Source organism: Triturus cristatus, chromosome 4_1, assembly GCF_964204655.1.
Source record: "Triturus cristatus chromosome 4_1, aTriCri1.1, whole genome shotgun sequence".
Classification (NCBI taxonomy): domain Eukaryota; kingdom Metazoa; phylum Chordata; class Amphibia; order Caudata; family Salamandridae; genus Triturus; species Triturus cristatus.
The window spans coordinates 424,329,249-424,352,005 of record NC_140585.1 but is presented as its reverse complement, the minus strand read 5'-3'; the positions used below and the strand labels follow the sequence as shown (position 1 = coordinate 424,352,005).

Genomic DNA, 22,757 nt, shown 5'->3' with positions numbered 1-22,757 from the left:
ATCAATCCTTCATCCAAACCTCTAACGCTCCTTCCCTCTTAACCTGCCCTACTCTAACCACCCCTGATCATTCAGAAAGAGTTCTTACCAAGGACAATCAGGTCTGCCTCCAGCTAAAATACAATGCGCATTGGTCCGACTTTGAGCTAAAGTCGGAAAATGAGGTCTTCAGTATATTTTCTAACCTAAAACCTTCCTCCCACACTATGGACCCCATCCCATCCACAATCATAAAAGAACTTAACCACACCATTTTCCCTTTCTGGATAAAAATCATCAACGCCTCTCTCACCTCAGGCTGTGTCCCAGACTCCCTTAAACTTGGACAAATCACACCCATTCTCAAAAAACACAGGGGCCGACCTCATGATCTCAACAACCTCAGACCTATCTCCAACCTCCCATTCCTTGCAAAAACATTGGAGAAATGCGTTCTCCACCAACTCAACAAACACATTGATGAGTTCAACCTCCTCGACACCTTTCAATCAGGATTCATTAAAGGCTGTAGCTCGGAAACAGCTATGCTCAACATTTCTGACGATATTCACAAGGCTTTAGATGAAGGTGATGCCTGCCTACTCATCCTTATTGACCTATCTGCGGCATTCGACACAGTAAATCATCCAGAGCTTCTGGAGACCTTGTCGAAGCGCTCCGGCATCAATGGCATAGTACTAAAATGGTTCACCTCCTTCCTTCAACACCGCTTGCAACAAAATAAAATCAACTCCTGTCTCTCGAAGCCAACAAAAGTCACACTTGGGGTCCCGCAAGGCTCGATCCTCTCCCCGGCCATCTTCAATCTTTTCATGGAGCCCCTCACAATCATCTTGAAAAAAGCTTGAGTGAATTACCACCTTTACGCTGATGACACCCAAATCTATTTCAAAATCAAGTCTCCCAGTGACATCCAAAACCTCAATGCCACTCTAACCGAGATCCAAACTTGGTTCAACTCTAATCACTTAAAGCTCAACCCAGATAAAACAGAACTAATCCTATTCTCTCCAGAAAGCAACCATCATCCAATCCAATAGTGGCTCAAGAATCTGGTCGCCCTAAACTGCCCCATCGTCCTATCCGACTCAGTTAAGTCTCTAGGCATCATCCTTGACAAGAACTTATCTATGGAGGCCCACATCAAAAACTCTGCAAAAAGTGCTCTTTTCTCTCTAAAACACCTCAAGAAATTGAAACCTTTTCTTCCCCATGAAGACCTCAAGACAGTAGTCCAATCCCTAGTTCTCTCTAAAATCGACTACGGGAACGCCATCGTAACAGGGACTCCAAAAGCTCACCTAGCCCCTCTAAGGGCAGTGTTGAACATGGCCGCTCGACTCGTATCTGGAGTAAAAAGATTTGAACACATCACTCCAGCTCTCAACTCCCTCAACTGGCTTCCCATGGAAGGGAGGTGTATTTACAAACTGGCCTGCATCACACACAAAACCCTTCACTCTCTGGCCCCTAACTACCTGAACAACAAACTGGTAAGAGCAGGTCAATCCAGAATGCTGAGAAGCTCCAACTCACTCCTTCTTATTCCTCCGAAACTGAAAAAGAAAACCACACAATACCGATCGTTCTCTGGCAATGCTCCCAGGATGTGGAACGCTCTCCCTAGAGTCCTCAGATGCAACCCCGCCTTGTCCTGTTTCAAAAGGGACCTGAAAATCCATCTCCTTAACAAATACTTTCCTGACCAACGTCAACTAACCTAGACTTCAATATCCGAGTTTACTCCTCTCTCTTGACATTCAAGGATAGCTGGTGACCAGACTGTGTTAACCACCTTATCTTCCATGCTGTATTTTGTTTTTATCCCTAGTTTTGCTTCCTTACTGCCTGCCTACTATGTAATGCAATTTCCGTCTGTTTTTCTTTACAGTAAGTATGTAAAGCGCTCTGATACCTACGGGTCAAGCTAGCGCTATATAAAACTTTTAAAATAAATAAATAAAATAAATTGAAGAAAGAAGTAGCTGGGGAAAATTTGGCACCCTGTGGCGAGCACCCCCTGGTGCCTGCCACACTGTGCATGGCTGGTAAGGGGGGACCTCTGGGTACCCCCACGGGCCTGATTGGGAGGGCTCCAGGTGCAGGGGGACCCACTACGGGCCCCCAAAGTCTGATTCCGACAGTCGAGTCGAGTTGGACGGCATGATTCGGAAAGGCTGTTCAAATCCAGCATCGTACTCAGTCATTTGGAAATGCGGCCCGTAGAGACGTACGATTCTGCTCCGTACGGCTTGGTCATTCCAAATGCCATTGGGTTCGGATTGGAGTATTCCTAATGCCTAACTCGCATCATACTCGGTCGGTTAGAAACATTTCAGAGTGGGTCGGAAAGACACGCTCCTGATCCGATTTGGATGGAGCAAATGCCTTCAGGAGGCCTTCCTAACCGCATCAGAATCAGGTCCTTAGCTTGAAAGAGGTGGGCAATAGGTGTTGCGTTAGGCGTTCCACCGCAACACCCATTGATTGTGACACTGCCCCCTATTTACAAGGGTGGCGTAAATAGGAAGCAGCTCCAAAATTAAGACCAGGGAAAGACTGGTCTTAACAGGGCGAAACAAAGAGAAATGCTTTATTTCTCCTTGTTTTTGCTGTTTTTATGTGTGCTGCATTGTGTAGCACACTTAGAACCAGAACATTGCCATGAATTATTGTTTATGTGCAGGAAGGCCAAATCTTCCTGCACATAAACAATCATTCCCTCAAAGCAGGCACCCTCGCACTATGGTGCAAGGGTGTCTGTGGTGGTGCTCGGCAGCTGAATTTAGCACCAGGGCTGGGAGGAACACAGGGGTGTGCCGTATTATCGTAAATGCAACGCATCTCTGCATTTCTAAAGTGATGGAGCGCAGGCGTTAGCAATTTTAGAGCTAACCCGTGCTCTACCTCTTTCTTGTAAATATGCCCCACAGTTTTTTGTGAGCAATGCCCTGACTTCCACTTTTTACGAGTCTCAGCAGAGTGAAGAGCAAATCTATTAACTCCAATATATTTCTATTGCCCTTTAAAATTGCTTGCTTTGAATCAACATAAAAAATCGTCATGCCCCACTCCCAGGCATGTCTTTCCCCTTTCTCCTGAACACCCTTTCCTATTTCTGTTGCTGTGGAACACAAATGAAACAGTGAGTAATATTTTGAAAAGAGTACTTGGCCCTATGGGCTTTTAGTATAAGTTTGACCTTAAAGTGTATACGTCCCAAAACTGTGGATATCATGCAGGGAAGAAGTCCATTATCTTCATTATTTCCTCGGCTCTTCTTCCAAGCGTAGTTGTTAAATGATAATAGGTGAATACCAAGAAGAAGAGTAAAAAATCGTCATATTTTATAAATAAGCTAAGCATGAATCTTGCCATTAATATTGATTACAAGTTCCGTTTGATAAAATAGCAGAAAAGTGTTATTGTAAGAAAAAAAAGTGCTGCTGGGAAAAAAAAAATATTTTGCTAGTAGGACTCGAAAATTGTTTACATTGAATTAGTAACGCTTCAACTGCAGGAGAGAAAATAAAAGTTTATTAAAACACTTATGAAGCCAATTGTCCTTTTGCTTTCAATCCTACATCAGAGCAATCTTATGGAACGGGAAACGTGGCCCATTGTCCATAACCCAGCCTTTCGAGGGCCCTGTTGGGATGGGAATGTCTCCTGCATTGTAAATGGCCATGTACCCCTGACCTGAGTGCCCGGCTGCGAATTTGGCATGTGGACAGAAGCCTAGTCCTGTTTCTGACAATGTGAAGTCCAGGACTTCTGCTTTCACCTGGAGGAATGCACCAAGAGTGTCCTTATAGTCTAAGCCCTGGGTATATCACATTAAGTGGTGGTGGCAGCATACCTTGTTTTTGAATATATAGTGTGACCAGACCGCTTCCTGTGTCAATGGGAATGCAGTTTATTTACCCAACTTGTGTAAAGTTGCAATGTGACGTGAAGCCCAGAACCTAGTATGGACATCCAGTGTCCATGTTGAGTTGTGCGTATGTGTGTGCAGTGCATGTGTAGTACATGTAAGGTAGTATAGCTCAGTAACTAGTGTTAATCTGAGAACTGGGGCCAATGGAATTTATTTTACACGTCCCAAGTTTGGCATTATAAAAGACTGAGGATGAGGACAGATTTCCCTAGATGTTGGAAGTGTATTGCTTGCATTCCTGTGGCTGGAAGGTAAAGACCCAGACATTGAAGTGAAGAGGATGGAGAAAGCACTCCACATGGAAATTCCATGAGGACATATTCCCAAAAAACTACTGTTCTTGAGCACTGCTATTTGATAGATGATATGGGTGAGTAGAGGGGCTGTATTCCATCATTTGTTTGGTCACCATGCTACCTCAATTTGGACCCAGCCATATACAAATCAGTCTTGACCCTGCTCTCCATGGGAACACTCCAGCCCGCACTGCCAGGCCAGGTCCTCTCTGGACTATAATACAAGCATCCTGAGACTGGTTTTCGTGTTTCATCCCTCATCAGCCAGGCTGGCTTGAATCAAGTGGCATGGTGAGCACAGAACCCTTGTTTGGGCATACTCATCCCACTAAGAGCAACTATAGCAACATAAAAAGATGATGGACGGAATGCTAAACACTGTCAAACTCTCACCAACAGTCACATATCTGGGTTAAATCCATTGTTTTCATGTTCACCATGCCTCCCCAGCTTGGACCCAGCCATATGCAAATCAGTCTTGACCGTGCTCCCTATGGGAACAGTCTAGCCTGAACTTACAGGACAGGACCTCGCTAGACTGGAAAACAAGCATCCTGAGACCGGTTTCGGGGTATCCCCCCTCATCAGCCAAGCTAGCTTGAATCCAGTGACATAGTGAGCATGGAACCCATGTCTGGGAATGTCCTACCCACTTAGGGCAACTATAGCAACACAAAAAGATGATGGACGGAATACTGAAAATTGTCAAACATTTACCCCCAGTCACAGATCTGGCATAAATGCAGCGTTAGTATGCTCACCATGCCACCCAAGTTTGGACACAGCCATATAAAAATCAGTGTTGAGCTTGCTCTTGTAGGAACAGTTCAGCCTGAACTGCCAGGCCAGGTCCTCCCTGGACCGGAAAACAAGCATTCTGGGGCCAGTTCCGGGGTGTGACCCTCATCAGGTATGCTAGCTTGAATCCATTGGCACAGTGAGCACAGGACCCATGTCTCGGCATACCTTTCCCACTTAAGTTATTTATAGCAACATAAACGATATTGGACAAAATGCTGAACATTGTCAAACATTTACCCCCAGTCACAGATCTGCGTTAAATCCATCGCTTTCTTGCTCACTGTGCCTCCCTAGTTTGGACCCAGCCATATGCAAATCAATCTTTACCCTGTTCCTCATGGGAACAGTCCAGCCCGAACTGCCAAGCCAGGTCTTCCCTGGACCGGAAACAAATATCCTGGGACCGAATTGTAGTTATGAGTGTAGCACTTTTTAGTAACTGGTTCTGTGACTACATTGTATGTGGCCTGAAGATGTCTAAAAAAGATTCCGACACATGAGTGCAGCACTCTCAAGGATCTGATTCTATGGCTGTATTTTATATGGTCTGAAAATATATAAAAAGTACACAGACACTTTATGTGTGATACAAAATGCATTAGTGATATAATTAATGTGACAGTGGTTTTTGATCAATGTTGAAATGCTTTATTGTATCAAGGAATTCTATTTACACATGACTATAGTGAAAGGTTGATAATGTTTAACATGTGATGAGTTTGTCTTGTGTAATGTGGTGCATTTTGGATAAAGCCAATAGGCTTACTTTATATATTGTGGGGACCCTTGGTAAAGACAATAGGCCTGTTTTATATAAAGTGATACCCCCCTATGTTGTAATGTGATATCTGGCATAGGTAAGGGGTACTGTGATTTTGAGGGTCATGATCCTTTTGATGCTTGTGCTAGCTAGGTGCAGGGTGGCCATCACATGGATGGGACAGAGAGCCCTCGAAGTGTCGGTCTGGCTCAAAGACGTACAAGAGTGGTCTCTAGCCGAAGAAGTCCATATGAAACTATCCCGCAGGGACGAGAAGCTGCAGGACGACTTGATGATTTGGCATGAAATGTGCACTTCTGGGTTGACTAAGGAGGAGCCCTCTACTCTTGATACCCTTGGGAGTGGGGGTAGTGGGTCAGATGTGGAAGACTACCCTAATCACGATGGGAAGCAAGCTAGGTTATTCCAGCAAAAAGTGGCATGGGTGTCATTGGTGTGTCCCATGCTTAAGTCTCGCTATGTTATCCTTCGAATGTGTATGTATCCCTATTGTGTCTATTGTGCCTTTTTACCTCTGATGCTATCACCTGTACCAAGTATTGCCAATCAAACCTTCGGAATGCTCCTATATGCTGTATCATTAACAATCTGTTCTTCTTTTTGCAAAATGAAAAATAAAGTTTCTAAAAAATATATATATAAACACATAATATAATCTAAGGTATTTTTGATGTGCCTCATGTATAAACTAGTAAATTATTGTACAGTATTTAGTAGTGCGTGTGTGATAAATGTACTTTTTCTTGGACAATCATGAACTAGTGCTATTACTGTATTCCAGCGAGCGGTGATTACTAGCCAACACCATACTACCTGAGTAAGCCTTGGACTGCTCTGCTTTGCCAAGCGATACAATGGTGTGTGCTTGGCTCCCATAAAGGGAAAATTGTGGACCTGTTACTTGTGAACCCTGCACAACTAATAACCCAATTTCCTGTAGAGTGCTTTGCAGAGTACTCTAAGCACTGTCTAAAAAACAAGCTCACATTCGAAATCACCAACTCTAGAAGTGTATCGGGCTAAAACCCAGAATGCTGCTCTTTATGGGCCTGCGATCTGGAGTTGTATCAATACTCATCAATTGGCTTTTGCTGAGAATAACTTTGTGTGGAAGTTAGTTTCCGAACCATCTAGTAACCCTCTCATTCCATTATTTTTTGATCTAGGATTAGAGAGAATTAGTGATCCAGCAGCACTAAACCCCCTTGTGTTGTGGGTTTCACTCTGGTCTGCACCCAAACTTATTGATTATAGAGATTCCCTAAGGGATTTGGTCAATAATACCAGTGATAAAAATGTACCTTGGGTCAAATTTGTTTTTGACAGGTACAGCATGTTGGGACTTCAGAGACTTTGGGACAGGCCAAATTCTCATTGTAAAACTGAATTTAATGAACTGAAATATCGCTACTTGGCATACATTCATGAAGAACATATATGTAGCAAGGCTAAGGGTCATTTGACCAATAAGTTCTTGGAGTTTCAGCACCACCCTTGCTTTGCTCCCTTTTTGTACTCTATTCATCCGTCAGCAGCTAAGAGATTGTATGTTCATTTTCGGCTAGGCACTCTCCCGTTGAGACTTCAAAAACAAATGGAAAAAAGATGCGACTTCAAGCCTTTGTCCAGCTTCTGGTCTTGAAGACAAGTAAGAGGTACATGTTATTTTTTTTGGGCCAGAGTACCTTGGTTCCCGACACAAATGGATCTGTCCAGTCTGTAGAAACTTGGGCTTGACTAGATACCTTGTCGCATAGAACATTTCTAAAAGTCATATATCTCCTTTAATTGTCTTTGCTATTAGTAAATTTGTATTGAGCATTTGGAATAAGCATAGTAAATGTTGAATAACAGAAGCTTTGTGATTTATAATGTACACCCTCTCATGATTTTTAACAAGTGTATGTTTCATATGCCTTTCATTTTATATTGTGATTGCAAAGTGTTATGAATTTGCTTATTTGCACTTAGTTTTAGGACAGTATTCCTTGCATTGGCACTTTTATAGTATGAAATTGTATTTGTATCTTTAACTTTTGCAGTAATTGTGAATATATCATGAATTTGATAGTTGTATAATCAGATTTTGATAGTTTAATCAAATAGTATGTAATTGTTTTTATCCATTTTATATTCTTTGCTGTACTGTTTATGTACTTTGTTTGCTCTTGGTAAACTGAATAACGTATTATAATACTGCTACTACTACTACTTCTGTTACTAGAACTGGAGTCTGCCTGACAGCCTGTCTCCCAGAGGTGATAGGACATTGCTTGAAGTCAGCTTTTTCTGCCGGAGGTCTGCCTGGAAGCCTAAAAGCCAGCAAAATGATAGCTGGAAGGAGTTTGCCTCACCCTACAGGAAGATAAACTGTTCAAGGAGAGAGGCTGAGCATGTTCCTGGTGTGTGAGAAGCTAGTGAAAGCGAACAACTGCCAGTGAGCAAGCCAGGAGTGACCCATGTGCTCTCCCAAAAATGTTCTCATTGTGAACTGCATCAAGACTTCTATTAGAAGTAACCGCTCAGTACATTCAGCAGTCTGATGCTGCTGAAAGACTACTGCCACCACCTCTGTTGATTAAGCTTCACAACACCTTTGCCTCTGAGGTGTGCACCCTGATCAGTCCATAGACTGCAATTGCCAAGGCCTTCTGTGACGTAGACATTAAGCCGAAGGTGCAACTACAGAGTCTGCATTTCTTCAGTCTCTAGCCTGATATGGGAAGCTGTCAGTGTAAGCCTGCCACACCCTAATTTCAGATGACTCCACAAACCAAGTGCCACCGCCGCCATGGTACGGAGCCACAGCATACGTCTGTCCTGCACCTGCCATGACTACAACTGCCAACGCATGTAACTGCAGGGCTGCAGAGCATGTGCGAACAAGAGACTGAAATACAGGTGGTAGCTTACTGCACAAATAAGTGAGGCCTGCCTCACTGGGAAAGGGCTGGACAATGCTGTATGTAAGCAATACGGTGCATTCCTGTCCTTTCTTCCTGCGCTGGCACAGTTCTGGAAGCCTAGCCCCAACGTAGGCACCCTTGCACACTGGTGCAAGGGTGCCTGTGTTTTAGGTAGGATTATTTTTGTGCAGGAAGGAGAACCTTCCTGCACAACAACAATCCATAGAGGCGTTTTCCTCTTTCCAAGCAGGCGGAAGATTGCAGCATACATACGGAGGCGTATCTTTTTGGTGCATTCCCATGTTTACTAGATCTGGTAAATCAGGGAAGGCACCATAAACCTTGGTATTTGCATGGGAATAAACACCGCAAAGCCTATAGAATGCCTCCCAAGTGCAGAGTAGGGCAACGCAGTGATCTGCACTGCGTTGCCTTACTCCAGATTTATTTATTTTTGGAAACAGTTTTTATTGTTACAATCAAGTAAGCACATTCTGTTCCGACAATATAAAGTATAAGTGCATTTCATCGATAAATATTATTACAACATTTTGTCTGATATTAACGTGAGAACCATAATCCTCAGTAACGTTACACACATTAATCATGTACATCCCCATCAATCTCTTCTTCGGTTGTCTCCCCCGACTGCACCCTGGGAGGTTCACAGATGTATCCCCGAAATTTATTCCAAGCCCACCACACTTTATTCCATTTGCGCGGACACCCTCGGTTAATGTACACTGTTTTTTCAGTTAGCATGGCTGCATCCATGTCTTTACACCAAGCTTTGATCGTCGGTATTTCCTCCGAACCCCATCTTTGCACGATGTTCCGCTTTGCAACCATTATCCCTAAAGTAGCCCATTCCTGTGCCTGAAGCGTAAGATCATTTGGTCCCCAAACATTTAACAGGCAACTCTTGGGCTCCGGCATAAGTGACACCTCCTCCACTTGTGATATTGTCCTCATAACCCTGACCCAGTATTCCGTAATTTTCGGACATTGCCATAGTGTATGAAAAAAGGTCCCCTCATTCCCACAGCGCCTCAAGCAATACGGATGTGAAGCTTTCCCTATTCTGCAGAGGGTGACTCTGGTATAATAAGTATGGTGCAATAGTTTAAGCCTCGAGGATATGCCCACCTCCCGCGGGGATTGCCAGTCGGTGTCATCAAGCTCCCCAACATCTCGGGACCATTTTCCCCAGAGTGCCGTTATGGGGTCTGGTAACTTGTTGACTAGCTTTCGGTAGGTGAAAGAAGTGGCTCGCCTTTGCATATGGTCTGTAAGTACTATCTTCTAAGGGGGTGGCTTCTGGGACTCCGGTACCTGCTGGCAGGGCGGCAAGTAGCGCGTGTTTTACCTGTAGATAGCAAAATATTTCCGAGGGCGACAGCTCATATTGTTCCCGAAGACGTTCGAATGTGATTATTTTCCCTTTGCTCCACATGTCGCCTACCGTGGAGATGCCAATTGCATCCCATTGAGCAAACCCCTTACTGTTCTTGAGTCATCCCAACCGTTTGGTATCCCATAATGGTGTGAGTTGGGTTATGACTCCCCGCCAGCCTAATTTAGAGTGTGCCTTGTGCCATAGAGTGATTGTGTGTTTTGTGGGACCAAGCAAAGAGGGGGGTCGTTTCTCGTTGTACAGCGCTGACATCATACCTTCTGCCCCTAGTTCATGTCTATCAGCTTTAAAGGCGGGTCTGTTTGCGGGGCGTGTATCCACTGATTGATAATCTTTAATTGTGCTGCCCAATAGTATAACTGTATATTTGGAAGCGCTATTCCCCCGTCATACCACCCTTTAACCAATTTGCCCTGTGAAATACGTGCAGGTTTGTTCCCCCATAGCAAACTGGAAACCTGTGCCTCTATCGCTTTGAAATAGCTTGGGGGTACCAGGAATGGTGCATTCTCCAGTGCGTACAGGAATCGAGGAAGTGCCATAATTTTAAAAAGCGCCGCCTTTCCTAGGAGTGTCAGCGGTAGTGTGCCCCATAGTATCACATCTCGTTTGAGACGCTCCAGAGGAGGCATGAGATTCCACTTATAGAATTCATACGAGCTTGCAGTTATGTAGATTCCCAAATATTTAAATGCGCCATCTGCGACCTGTAGTGGGCAATCCTTGGGGAGCTGAGGTGGCGGGCCACACAATATAAATAAGACAGACTTGGACCAATTTATGGTGCCCAGACACCCGACCAAAAAGTTCACATATGTTGAGGAGCGCCTCAATAGAGCGACTGGGGGAGGCCATATGTAATAGCACATCATCCGCGCATAGGGAGACGCAGTCCTCCCACTCCGCCGTCCATCTGAGTCCCCGAATCATCGGTTCCCATCTGATCCACGCCGCCAGCAGCTCCAGTACAAGAGTAAACAGCAGCGGTGACAGCGGGCAGCATTGGCGTGTGCCACGTGAGAGTTGAAAGTCCCTGGAAATGGGACCATTAGCCGTCACATGTGCTACTGGGTTAGTGTACAGCAAGCGTACCCATGCACAAAATTTAGGACCAAAGCCCAAATGATTAAGCACAGCAAAAAGGAAAGGCCACTCCACCATATAGAACGCCATTCGAGCGTCCAGGAAAAGGATAACTGCTGACTCTTGCATATATGGTATGCGGGCCATCACTCCATGTAGGCGTCTTAAGTTTAATGCCGTACTTCTGGCCGGCATGAAGCCTGACTGGTCTGGATGTATCAGCATCCCCAGGTGTGGTGTAAGTCACAACGCGAGGAGTTTCGCTAGAATTTTTGCCTCTGCATTGATTAAAGATATGGGACGGTAAGCGGTACACTCCTCGGGGGGCTTTCCAGGTTTTGGGATCGCCACTATAGTGACCAATCGTTGCTCTAATGGGAGCTCATCACTTTGTAGACTATCACGATACATATTTAGCAGGTGTGGGGCAATTGTTCCGCCTGTTTTTTTGTATAATTCTACAGGTATACCATTAGGTCCCATTGCCTTCCCAGATTGCAGCAAACCGATCGCCAATTGTAGCTCTGCAATCGTAAGATCAGCCTCGAGCTCAAGGGCCACCTCCGGCGCGAGTTTAGGCATAGCAATATCTCTAATATATGACTGCGCCTCCTCCATGGTCATAACGGATGGCGATTTGTAAACCTATTAGAAATGTCGCGCTAACATGTGCACTATTGTACGGGGATCGGTTACTACTTGTCCATCAAGCGTACGAAACCTTGCTACACATTTCTTCCCTACCTCCAGCTTATCGAGCCATGCCAGGAGTTTCCCAGCCTTATCGCCGGTTTCATAAATCTTATGCTGCGTTGCTGTCATGCGTGACCTCACCGCGTCTCTGAGGTATTCCCTGTGCTCCTGCTGTTTGAGGGACAGGCTCTGGGTCGCAGCTGGGGAGGGGTCGCGGGTGCATTGGGCTTCTGCCTCATGCAAATCAAGTTCTATGTCGTTTAGTTCCTGTTGTTTGTCACGCTTGTGACCAGTGATAACGGCAATGGCTTGACCTCTGAGCACGGTCTTGTAGGCTTCCCAAAGAATGGTAGGGGAGTCAACCGAGGATACATTTTCCTGAAAGTAAGTATGGGTGGTAGTGGTGATAGCCTTCTTGATTTTTGGGACTTGCAGATACCCAGGATATATAGGGTAGATACGCTGCCGTATCTTGTGGCTGCTTGTGTATGTTAAGAGCACTGGGGAGTGATCCGAAATGCCTCTTGGTCTAATTTCTACGGTTGCCATGTTTCTTAAACAATCAGCTGAGGTAAAGAAGTAGTCTATCCTGGAGAGACTATTGTGGACCCCAGAATGAAAAGTGAATTGTCGTGTGTCGGGGTGTCGGTATCTCCATGTGTCAGTGAGTCCCAGTGCCTCTATAAATCTCCCGATATTAGAGACACCAAGTGTGCCTGGCCTGGCGGGGTATCGGTCTAGGGTCCCATCAATGTTATCATTGAAGTCTCCCCCAATCAATAGTTCCCCCTCCGGCAGATCAAGTAAGAAATCACCAAGCGTTGGGAGTGTTACCGTATGGAGGGCTGGAGGAATGTAAACCGACACAATATTGATAGGCCTCCCCTACCATTGACCAGATATGGCCGCAAAGCGGCCGAGTTGCCTGTTTTTGTTCGGTGTACTATTAGTGGCAACTGTTTTCTAACTAGGATACCCACCCCTCTTGAGCCGAAGGTGAACTCCGAGTGTGCAATCATTGTAAACCCCCATCGATCCATCGCTTTGCAAGTAGTACCGGTTAGATGCGTCTCCTGCAATAGAGCCACCGCCGGAGCGCACCGTTTTAAACAATGCAAGACCAAGCCTCGTTTTATTTTGTCCCCCAAACCATGTACATTCCAGGTAACCAGTGTTAGGGGAGCCACCTGCGACATAGGGTGCGTCAGAGGCTCCGGTTTGGATGGGCTATGTGTTGTCATTACTGTCATCATGGGTACGTATTGTCATGGTATCGCAACCACAATGCACTTCTTGGCAAAAGCCCAGGAATCGTATGCGTCTTGTTTTTTGAACGGCTGCAATCTACTTGTGTTGTGTGCATCATTTCCAACCCTAACTCAAACCCCCTTAACTTAACCCTGCCCCGCTCCTACCTCCCTGCTTCCCTGCCTAGCGGACTTTGAACTACCCGCCTCCCCAACTTAGCAGAGTGCTTTGTTCCCTGAACCGTGTACTTGCGCAAAGGGGGAGAACTATGACCGACCATTTCAGGTCTCTCCCTTAGGTCAACCGTGTCGTCGCTTCTTCTACTACTCTTTTAGTCCCAGCAGCCACATGGACCAAATGATCGGTATCCGTGTCTCACCAAGTCCAAATCCTCTCCATCTCCGAACCATCCCAAGCAAGCTGTCCGGGTCAGGTCCTCTTGGTTGACAACCCAGTTGGAGTCCATTATCTTGGCAGATTCAGTCCCGGTCTAAGTCTTTCGTCATGTTTGGCGACACCCTTTCCACTGGTGCTGCCGCATTTCGTACCCCTGAAACTTCTGATCCCCCAGACAGTATTCTATTTCTGTGCCCTCGTCGGTTGGCCCCTCCGGGCTTCCTCCATCCTTCAAGCCAGTCCTGGGCCTCCTGCGGAGATGCAAAGAACCACGTCTTTCCCTCTCAATTTTGCCGGGAAGAGCATGGTGTATTTCATGTTGCGACTTCATAGCTCCTTTTTCACTTCCATGAAGTCTCTTCTTTGCTTCGTGACCAACGCCGTATAGTCTGGATACATCATCACTGTGCTGTTATCCACCTGGATGGGAGGTGCCACGCAGGCCGCCTGCAGGATTGTGTCGCGGTCTCGGAAGTTAAAGAAGCAGGCTAGTATAGGCCGGAGTGGCGCGCCCGGCCGTGGTCTTCCGCCAGGCACCCGGTGTGCACGTTCCACCGAGAAGAAATTAGACAATCCTCGGGGCTGCAGCTTGGTCTTAATCAAGTCCTCCACGAATAAGACAAGGCTTGGTCCTCTCACGCTTTCCGGCACTCCCACCAGGCGAACGTTGTTATGCCTAGAGCGCCCATCTTGGTCATCCAGCTTGGCTTCCATCTGTTTTTGCGCCTGTTCTAGTTTGTGAACTTGACGCTGCAGCTTCGCTGTATCTGACGAGAGTGTTGCTGTCGTGGATTCCACCTCTGTCAGCCGGGTACTTATTTTGGAAACGTCCGCCCTTAACAGAGAGATGTCCGTGGATATAGTACCTATCCAGGTTTGCATTTGGGTCAGTGTCATCATTATGTTCTGCAAAGTAATTTCCTTGGAGGCCGGGGACTGGACACCTTCATCGCTACTCTTTTGTGTCCCCGTGTCAGTGGCCTGTTCACCTCGGTAGGCGTATTTTTCCAGCTTGCTTTGCTGCGGTGCGCGCTGGCCTCTACCTCCCATGATAAAAGAACTTGGTGCAGCTTAGGAAGCTGCCTCCAGGCAGGTGGTAGTCACCGCTGCCTGACTGCGCGGCTCGGGCCGCGCACGGACTTTCGGTTTTCCCTACCGCCTGTAGCTGTTGGGTGCTAGGGTCCTTGGTGGTTCCTGTCCTCTCCGTGAAACCTTCCGGTAGCCAATGGAAGCGGGGCCCCAACTGGTAGAAGTCCAAACACTCCGCAATCCCAGGTAGACTATATCATTATTTCCGGGCTCTGGGTGGCATCATCATCACTCCCTGGGAAAGCTGCAGCCCCAGCGGCACAACATGAACTTTATAAGGCAGGCTGCTGCTTCATAATCCCCTCCGCTACTCCCACCGTGCTCATGCAGTCAGCAGATGACCCCAGCCTCCGTGTATGTTCAATTACGAAGTAGACTCTTCACGCCCCTTCACGGGCTCGTGCTCACGTTCCACGGCAGTGCCTCTGCACTGCCGGTGCCGGCGCCTACCTCCTTGACTACAGACGGGCCCCCGCTCATCTTTAGCTGTGGCCGGTCGGCGTTGTATGATACCGCAGGGATTGCTGTCTCTCTTCTTCACCAGGGCTCCTCCTCCCTCCGGTTGGGGCCCGAGATCGCCTTTTTATTCATCTGCACATCAGGGCGCCTCCGCCCTGCAGCCGCTGATCTCTGAGTTAGTCCGTCGAGGCAGCGCCACCACCGCGGCAGGGCCCCCACCGCCTGGCTCACTTCTGGGCTTCCGGCGCGCTCCTCAGCAACCGCTGGGCACCACTACGCAAGGTCCCGGCTCGGGAGAGACTCTCAGGCTGCGGAGCTGTCTAACGGCGTTTCTGCTCACCAGTGTTTCGTTTCTTGCGGAAACCAGCAGCGATCATCACCGCAGCACTCCGGTTTCCATTCCTGGAAACAGATAACGACGTGTTGGCGGATTAATGACAGGATAGTTCGGGAGAGTCTCCACCGCCCTCGGAGCTCTCTCATGCTGCGGCCATCTTTGCTGGCTGCTTACTCCAGATTTATGAAGTCATTCAAAGCCATGCAATCTGGCTTTACGCACCTTCATAAATCCGATTTAGAGGCTTGCATCACACATATACTACTTGACGCAGGCCTCTCATAAATATGCCCTTGGTTCTTCAATACTAATATTGCACCAAAGGAAAAGCAAAGTGACATTTTAGTGCGCATACGCTTTGGTGATTGAGTGACTGCTCCTCTGCCTAGCCAGCACTGTGTTCATTATTAGATAATAGGAATTAAAAAAAACGTGAAAAAAATTCCATTAGCAGGGGATACAGAAGGGTGTAGAACCTAAACTCGAACAGCCATTTCATCCTGTTTCGCATTCCCCTAATTGTGCTTTATAGTATTGACTAACATTGTGTAATTAAAGTACTTTATTTAAATACCACTGGGCTGGAGAATGCTTTATTGTAACTGATGGTTGATTGTTGAGTTCTAAGTTCTTGCCCCTGACACTACCTTCCTGAGAAGTCTGCTCTGTAACTGCTTGCCCTTACTACCCTGAGAGTCAAGTGAGGAAAGGAGAAAAGTCTAGTTACATGAACCCTTGAACGCTAGTTGCAAACAACTTTAAGCAACCCTGCATCTCACTAATGAATCTCTACACCACCTCTGTCTCAATACCTAACCTCTCAGTTTACCTCATCATTCATTCCTATCTACCTCACCACTCTCACTACCTTACTCCTGTCTCACTATCTCTCTTTCTCTACCACATCCTAATTTCATTCTAATTTGCTTCTCTTTACCTTTTGTCACTTTTCCTCATTCTCTATTTCCACTGTTTTCTCTACCTCACTTCTGCATCTACCTCTTTCTCTTTAAACATCTCTCTAACACACTTCTCTGATTTTACTTCTCTCCACCTTACCACTGTATCTCTACCTCTCTCTCTCTCCCTAGCTCATCTCTTTTTCTGCACCTCACCTCTGTTTCTCTCCTTTTTTCCCTTTACTCACCGGGGAAGATTTACTAGCCCCTTGCGAAACTTTTGAGCCGCAGTTATGTCACTTTTTGTGATGCTTATATATGGGAAAACAGTGGTTCCAGTGGATAATAAAAAGAATGATTTAAGCAATGAATATGCACAATCGCAATAGATTTGAAAGGACTTGATAATGTCAGAGGGCAAAATGAAATTTCTACACAGTTTAATCAATACAATATTTTATATAAAGCAGTAAATAGTATATACACTTCTTTTAAATCAAAAACGCAAAATTTTGTGCATAGTGTCCCCAAGTGAAAGTTGGAACCAAAAAGTGACTGTACAAATCGTGATGTTTTTAGAAAAATGGGTTTCCATAAATGAAAAGAAAGAAAGAACGACCATTTAGATACACTTTTTCAACAGTCTACGTATGCAATGATACAGGCTGGGTGGTGGTCTGTTCTATATGCTTGTCGACGGCATTTCGACCCTTCTGTGAATGTGGGGTCTCTTCAGGACTAACGATGTAGTGACATCTGGATGTGGAAAAGGGCGCAGCCTTGGTGAAGTGCTTTCGTGGAAAGTGAAACAAAAAGCTCACGTGAGGACCCAGCCGGGTTCTCACGGTGTGGGCGGCCGGCTCTTTGGAGTGGGAATGGGCTGGAGGGCTCCTCAAATGTATCGCTACAGCCGTAGCAGATAGATTCCCATTGTCGGTCTCAGCGTACAGGGGTACAGATAAGAAGATGAGCGTTATCACACCAAGAGCGCAAGCAAACGCTTATCTTCCTGCAGCAGATCCAGGTCGCTGTAACGTCATACGCAGAGATTCGGCCGCCCGTCTTTACTTCCATTCAATTGCGGTACCATTCTTATCTGTACCCCTGTACGCTGAGACCGACAATGGGAATCTATCTGCTACGGCTGTAGCTATACATTTGAGGAGCCCTCCAGCCCATTCTCACTCCAAAGAGCCGGCCGCCGACACCATGAGAACCCGGCTGGGTCCTCACGTGAGTTTTTTGTTTCACTTTCCACAAAGGCACTTCACCAAGGCTGCGCCCTTTTCCACATCCAGATGTCCCTACATCGTTAGTCCTGAAGAGACCCCACATTCACAGAAGGGTCGAAACGCCGTCGACAAGCATATAGAACAGACCACCACCCAGCCTGTATCATTGCATACGTAGACTGTTGAAAAAGTGTATCTAAATGGTCGTTCTTTCTTTCTTTTCATTTATGGAAACCCATTTTTCTAAAAACTTCACGATTTGTACAGTCACTTTTTGGTTCCAACTTTCACTTGGGGACACTATGCACAAAATTTTGCGTTTTTGATTTAAAAGAAGTGTATATACTATTTACTGCTTTATATAAAATATTGTATTGAGTAAACTGTGTAGAAATTTCATTTTGCCCTCTGACATTACCAAGTCCTTTCAAATCTATTGCGATTGGGCATATTCATTGCTTAAATCATTCTTTTTATTATCCACTGGAACCACTGCTTTCCCATATATAACTATTACCCTGGTTCCGTTGTGAGTAGGGTTCCCCTGTTCTTTGTAGTGACTTTTTGTGATGCAGCAGCGGTGTAAACAATGCGCCTCATTTCTGCCCATATACAACGTGACGCATCTAGGGAGATGCGTCACGTTGTAAAGCCCTGCGTCACATTATACCTGCGTCAGGTAAAATGTATGCAGGGTGGGCCTTCCCATGTAGGAAAGCCTCTTAGAAGTGATGCAGTGAAATCCCTACAATTTCACTGTGCCACTTCTAGGATGCCACTGTGTCAAAACCTTACGCCTGCGTGAAGCAGGCGTAAGGAGTGACGCAGTACAATGAGTATAGGCCTCCCCATGCATTGCTGGAGTTGTGTTGTGCTTGCGACACTACTCCAGCAATGCATGACTTTTGGGCCAACAGATGCATCAGAATTTCTGACGCATCTGTCAATCCCTTGTGCCATGGTGCGCCTTATTGTAAATACGGCGCATCCATTGTGGCACAAGGGAATATATACCATTACATCGCATGCGTTTACAATGCATGCGATTACAACGCGGTCGTAACACCAACCGCGTTGTTACATCGCAGTACCATTACAGCGCAAGTCATTACAAAAACTTGCGCTAGATGGCACGCTGGATTTAGGAATAGTATAATTTACTATCCCAACTCCAGTGTGTGCAATAGTAGGGCAGGTGTTGGAATAGTAAATTATACTATTCCTTAGTTTAGAGCGCCATCTAGAGCAAGTCGTTGTAACGACTTGCGCTGCAATGGTACGCACAATGTAAGAACGCGGTCGTTGTAACGACCGTGTTGTAAAGGTAACGTGATGTAATGACCGTGTTGTTAAGGTTGTTTCCCGGCGCAAGGGTATCGCAGGCTGGCTTAGGGAAACTGACGCATCTTTACAGACGCGCCAGTTTCTTGTAAATCTGCCCCCCTGGCTTTTTTTGTCTCTCTGTCTCACTAATTTCTTTACTTTGTGTTTGTATATATCACTTCTAATTTTCCCATTTATCTAACCCCTTTCTCTGTCGTGACTCTGCTGTCAATATCTCGATACTTCTCTATACCTCCCTCAATACCTCAGCTGTCGACCTGTCCACCTCTAGCTCATTCTTCCTTTACATCGCTAGCTCACCTCTCTTTTTCCCTTACCTCTCTCTCTGTACCTGACCCTGCTTTGTACCACAGGCTTCTTACTCGTTCAACAGTTCTTTCTCCCTCTCTCTCACTCTCCTTCCTGTTCTACATCTCTACACAATCTTAACTATTGCTCTACTTCCCTTTCTCTACTTATTCTCCCTCTTTCAGAACTTTATTTCTTTCTCTCAGTCCTTTTTCATTTTTCCCTCCTAACATTATTTTTCCTTACCTCATTTATCTCTGTACCTCATCTCTGTCACATTTTCCTCCTCCTTCCTCTAATTCACCTCTCTGACTATATCATTCTCTATACCTCTCAATGATTCTCCTGTCTCCTGCCTCCATCCATTTCTCTTAGCAAAGCCTGTGACTGTCTTCCTAGAGAATTTTACACATAGAATGATCAGCGGAGGTGTAGCATGCAAATAAATATGCCACACACTGAGCTCTGTCACAGACGTCTTTATTCCTCAGCATACGATCACACCCTACTCTCTCATTACGTCATAACCATTAATAACCACACTTAACATCTCCCAGCAAGTTATGTAATTCCCCCGTTGAGTCCGCCCAGAACCACAAGGGACCTGATGCACCTAGTCTCACGACTCCACAGGAGGGTCAAGACAGAGCAAGAGAATTAAGGAGAAAATTATCAGATTTCACCCAAATGGAAAGGTGAAAATCGATGCAAAATGTCTTTGATTTTCACTGTTCCAGTAAGAATGCTAATCTTAAAGATACATTTATTTATTATTACAAATCTCCAACATTTAAAGCTATTATTTCAAGTTCACTGTGCATGTGCCCTATTTCAATATGATGCTTTAGTTCACTTAGCATTCTTCAATTCATGCTTGTTAGACACTGAATTCCACGCAAAATGTTGGAGTAGCTTTGCTGTTGCTGACTTTGTGTTACTCCATTTTTTAAAGTTTAAGGTAAAATCCGACATTGTTCGGCATCACGAGGGCTTGAGTAATGAATAAGATATTTAGAGTTGTGATCAGGAGTCCCCCAAAGTATGTCTAACCTGGGGAACTAAATATCTTGAAGATGGCACTGTCCCAGAGGCTGACATGTGTTACTTTATGCTTTTCTCTGTTGAATTCGGATGCTGTGCTCGGCTGTCTTTCAACAGCAGCACATGATAAAGTAGGTCAAAGCGAGAACAGATAAGCAAAGCAATTTCTTTTAAGTACTGTTAGAAGTGCAAAGGCTGCCGGGTCCTGTCATTAATAGCTTCTTGCTCGTCACTGCACTGGTACTTCCCGCAGACCATTAATCGAGTATCTGTAATCTAACAAGTACAGTTAGACTAGTGCTAATGAACAGACCTCCGAGGAGAACGCTGTTGTTAGCTTGTGCTACTTCCGTACAGAGGCTAGCGCTCGTGTGTAATGAGAGCTGTTTCATAAGCCCTCACATGGAGGAACAAGCAGGTGTGGGCACTTTGAAAGACAAGGTCACTTAAACAGAACCGGTTACATTTACACGACGTACATGCTCCGCACATAGCCTTGGGGAGGCTGTTTATAAGGTGAAGTGCACGGGAAACTTACAGCAAAGGTTTATTGAAAGAGAAATCTAAAAAAGACACCTCTTCTGTATCTGCCTGCTGCAAAGGGAAGGCTGCCCCAGAACCTGCACCCAATCAGTAGGTGCAGAATGCCAGCGCACTCTTCCAAGTAGCAGGGCACGGTGGAAAGCGCAAAGCGCGCATTGGACCACGTGTATTTCTGTGCGGTAGCAGTAAACACTCGCTATTGGATTTGCTTCAACTTATTTTCAATTGTCGTTGTTTATGGCAAAACCATTTAAAATGGCCGCATGCACAGAGGCCATATTGTGCCTGAATGTGAGAAGGGATTTTGGGAGATGATTCGAGATCTTGTCCATCAAGTGTTTTTACAGATGTGTGGAATATTCATGACAGCCTGCCAGAACCTGTCACCTAAAGTAAAAGCATCTGTCAAGAACACGGGCAACTGCGCAGTGTATTGAGAGACGTCTTTTTCAGTGCACAAAATATAATACTGAAGATTACCTGACTAAAGTACAAACCACTCATTGGGAAATGTTCGTCAATAATTAAAAAAAGGGAAAGACTAACTCCGGTCTCCCTGACTGCTTATCAAACAAAGCCATTTAAGATGTAGTGGACCATAAAAGCCCTTATGAGACTAGTCATGAACAGCCAGCTGCACAACATAAGATGTTGCCATGGAGCATGAGCAACAATACAAATTTGGCTCTTCAATAATAATGCATCTTGGCACAGAGACATGCTCATGAAGGCACAACAGCTCATACCAAATTATTTTGCAGTTTCAATTCAAAACAGGAAACAACATACATTGTTGAACTATTTTACAGTCAGCCCCTGCTATGAGAGTTCAAGCTTGGTTGAACCAGGGCCTCCTATGTCATGCTTACAAAGATGATATTCAAGAGTGGGCTTGAGCACCCACCAATGGGGTAGGCAGCAATCTCCGGTGCCTCTGCGGGAAGTGTCCCCTATCCAGTGCCATCCTGCCTTAAGTACTGATCCTGTGGCCCGCAGAAGGATGAACTACAAACAAGAACCTCCACACACCTTAATTCTCACTTGCTGAGTGCTCAGGGGGTGTATCCTTGTCCTGCACTCGGCACCGATTGGAATAGTGAGGCCACTCACACAAAATGGCGGTTGCGCCTGCGGGGAGCAGCAGGTCACTGAAACGAGGGCCTGGCTGGTGCGCCTACGAGTACTTCACAGGCCCACTCCTGACCTGCTCAGGATTTTTGCTGGGGTCCCAGGGACAGTGCTTTCACTGCCGCAACAATTGGACTCGAGTGCTGATGGAGCCACGACTATGTGACCTGAAGCCTTCAGGTTAAAGTGGGAGCGCATCAGAGTTTAGATCGCCATGCAGCTGCAATACTCTGGTAAGTAGAGCTGCTCCGACTGCCCCTGGGAGCGGGAGGCCAGTGGACGCTCATCGTCGGTGGCCGAGCCCGCCCGAGATGGAGAACAGCTGTCGGGGTGAAGGCTGTGATTGGCAGAGGCAGCGGTAGCCACTGGGGGCACGGCTACATAGAAAGGACAGCCTCAGGACTGGACCACCGGTCTAGGATGGGGGAGGCTCCCTGTCAACTCCAACTAGCTAGTGCAGAGTGCTTATGAAGTTCTCTGGCTGCATGCTGTGAGAACGCATTTTGGCCTTTCGGAGCATGCACGCTGTGCAGGGCCCATTGGACATTGGCCCTCTTTCTTCCCCGCATCCTCTCCTGCCCTGCTAAATACGTTCCTGTGTAGGAACAGTAGAAGGACTGGTGGGAGAGTGGGCCTGGAGGAAGAGATCTGCGGGGGACAGATGGCAAGACAAACTGTGCACAAGCCGAGTGTATGAATCTGGCTGTCACAAACTATTGGATGGTAGCAGAGATGGAGGCTCCACTTGGGAGGCTGTGGATGGCTGGGACTTGCCCTAAGATCCTGCTTGCACCCCCTTCATAGTCTGGACTGGGGATATTGGACTGGTGGTGGCTCTCTGG

At 46.1% G+C, this 22,757-nt stretch overlaps 1 long non-coding RNA gene across 1 annotated transcript in view; it reads left to right on the top strand.

Annotated features, from left to right (window-relative positions):
* LOC146855066 (uncharacterized) overlaps positions 1-22,757 on the top strand; it is a 260,943-nt gene that overhangs the window by 10,277 nt on the left and 227,909 nt on the right. Inside the window, exon 2 of the long non-coding RNA XR_014980781.1 lies at positions 7,381-7,470. This is a non-coding gene — a long non-coding RNA (uncharacterized LOC146855066). The remainder of the gene's footprint in view (positions 1-7,380; positions 7,471-22,757) is intronic.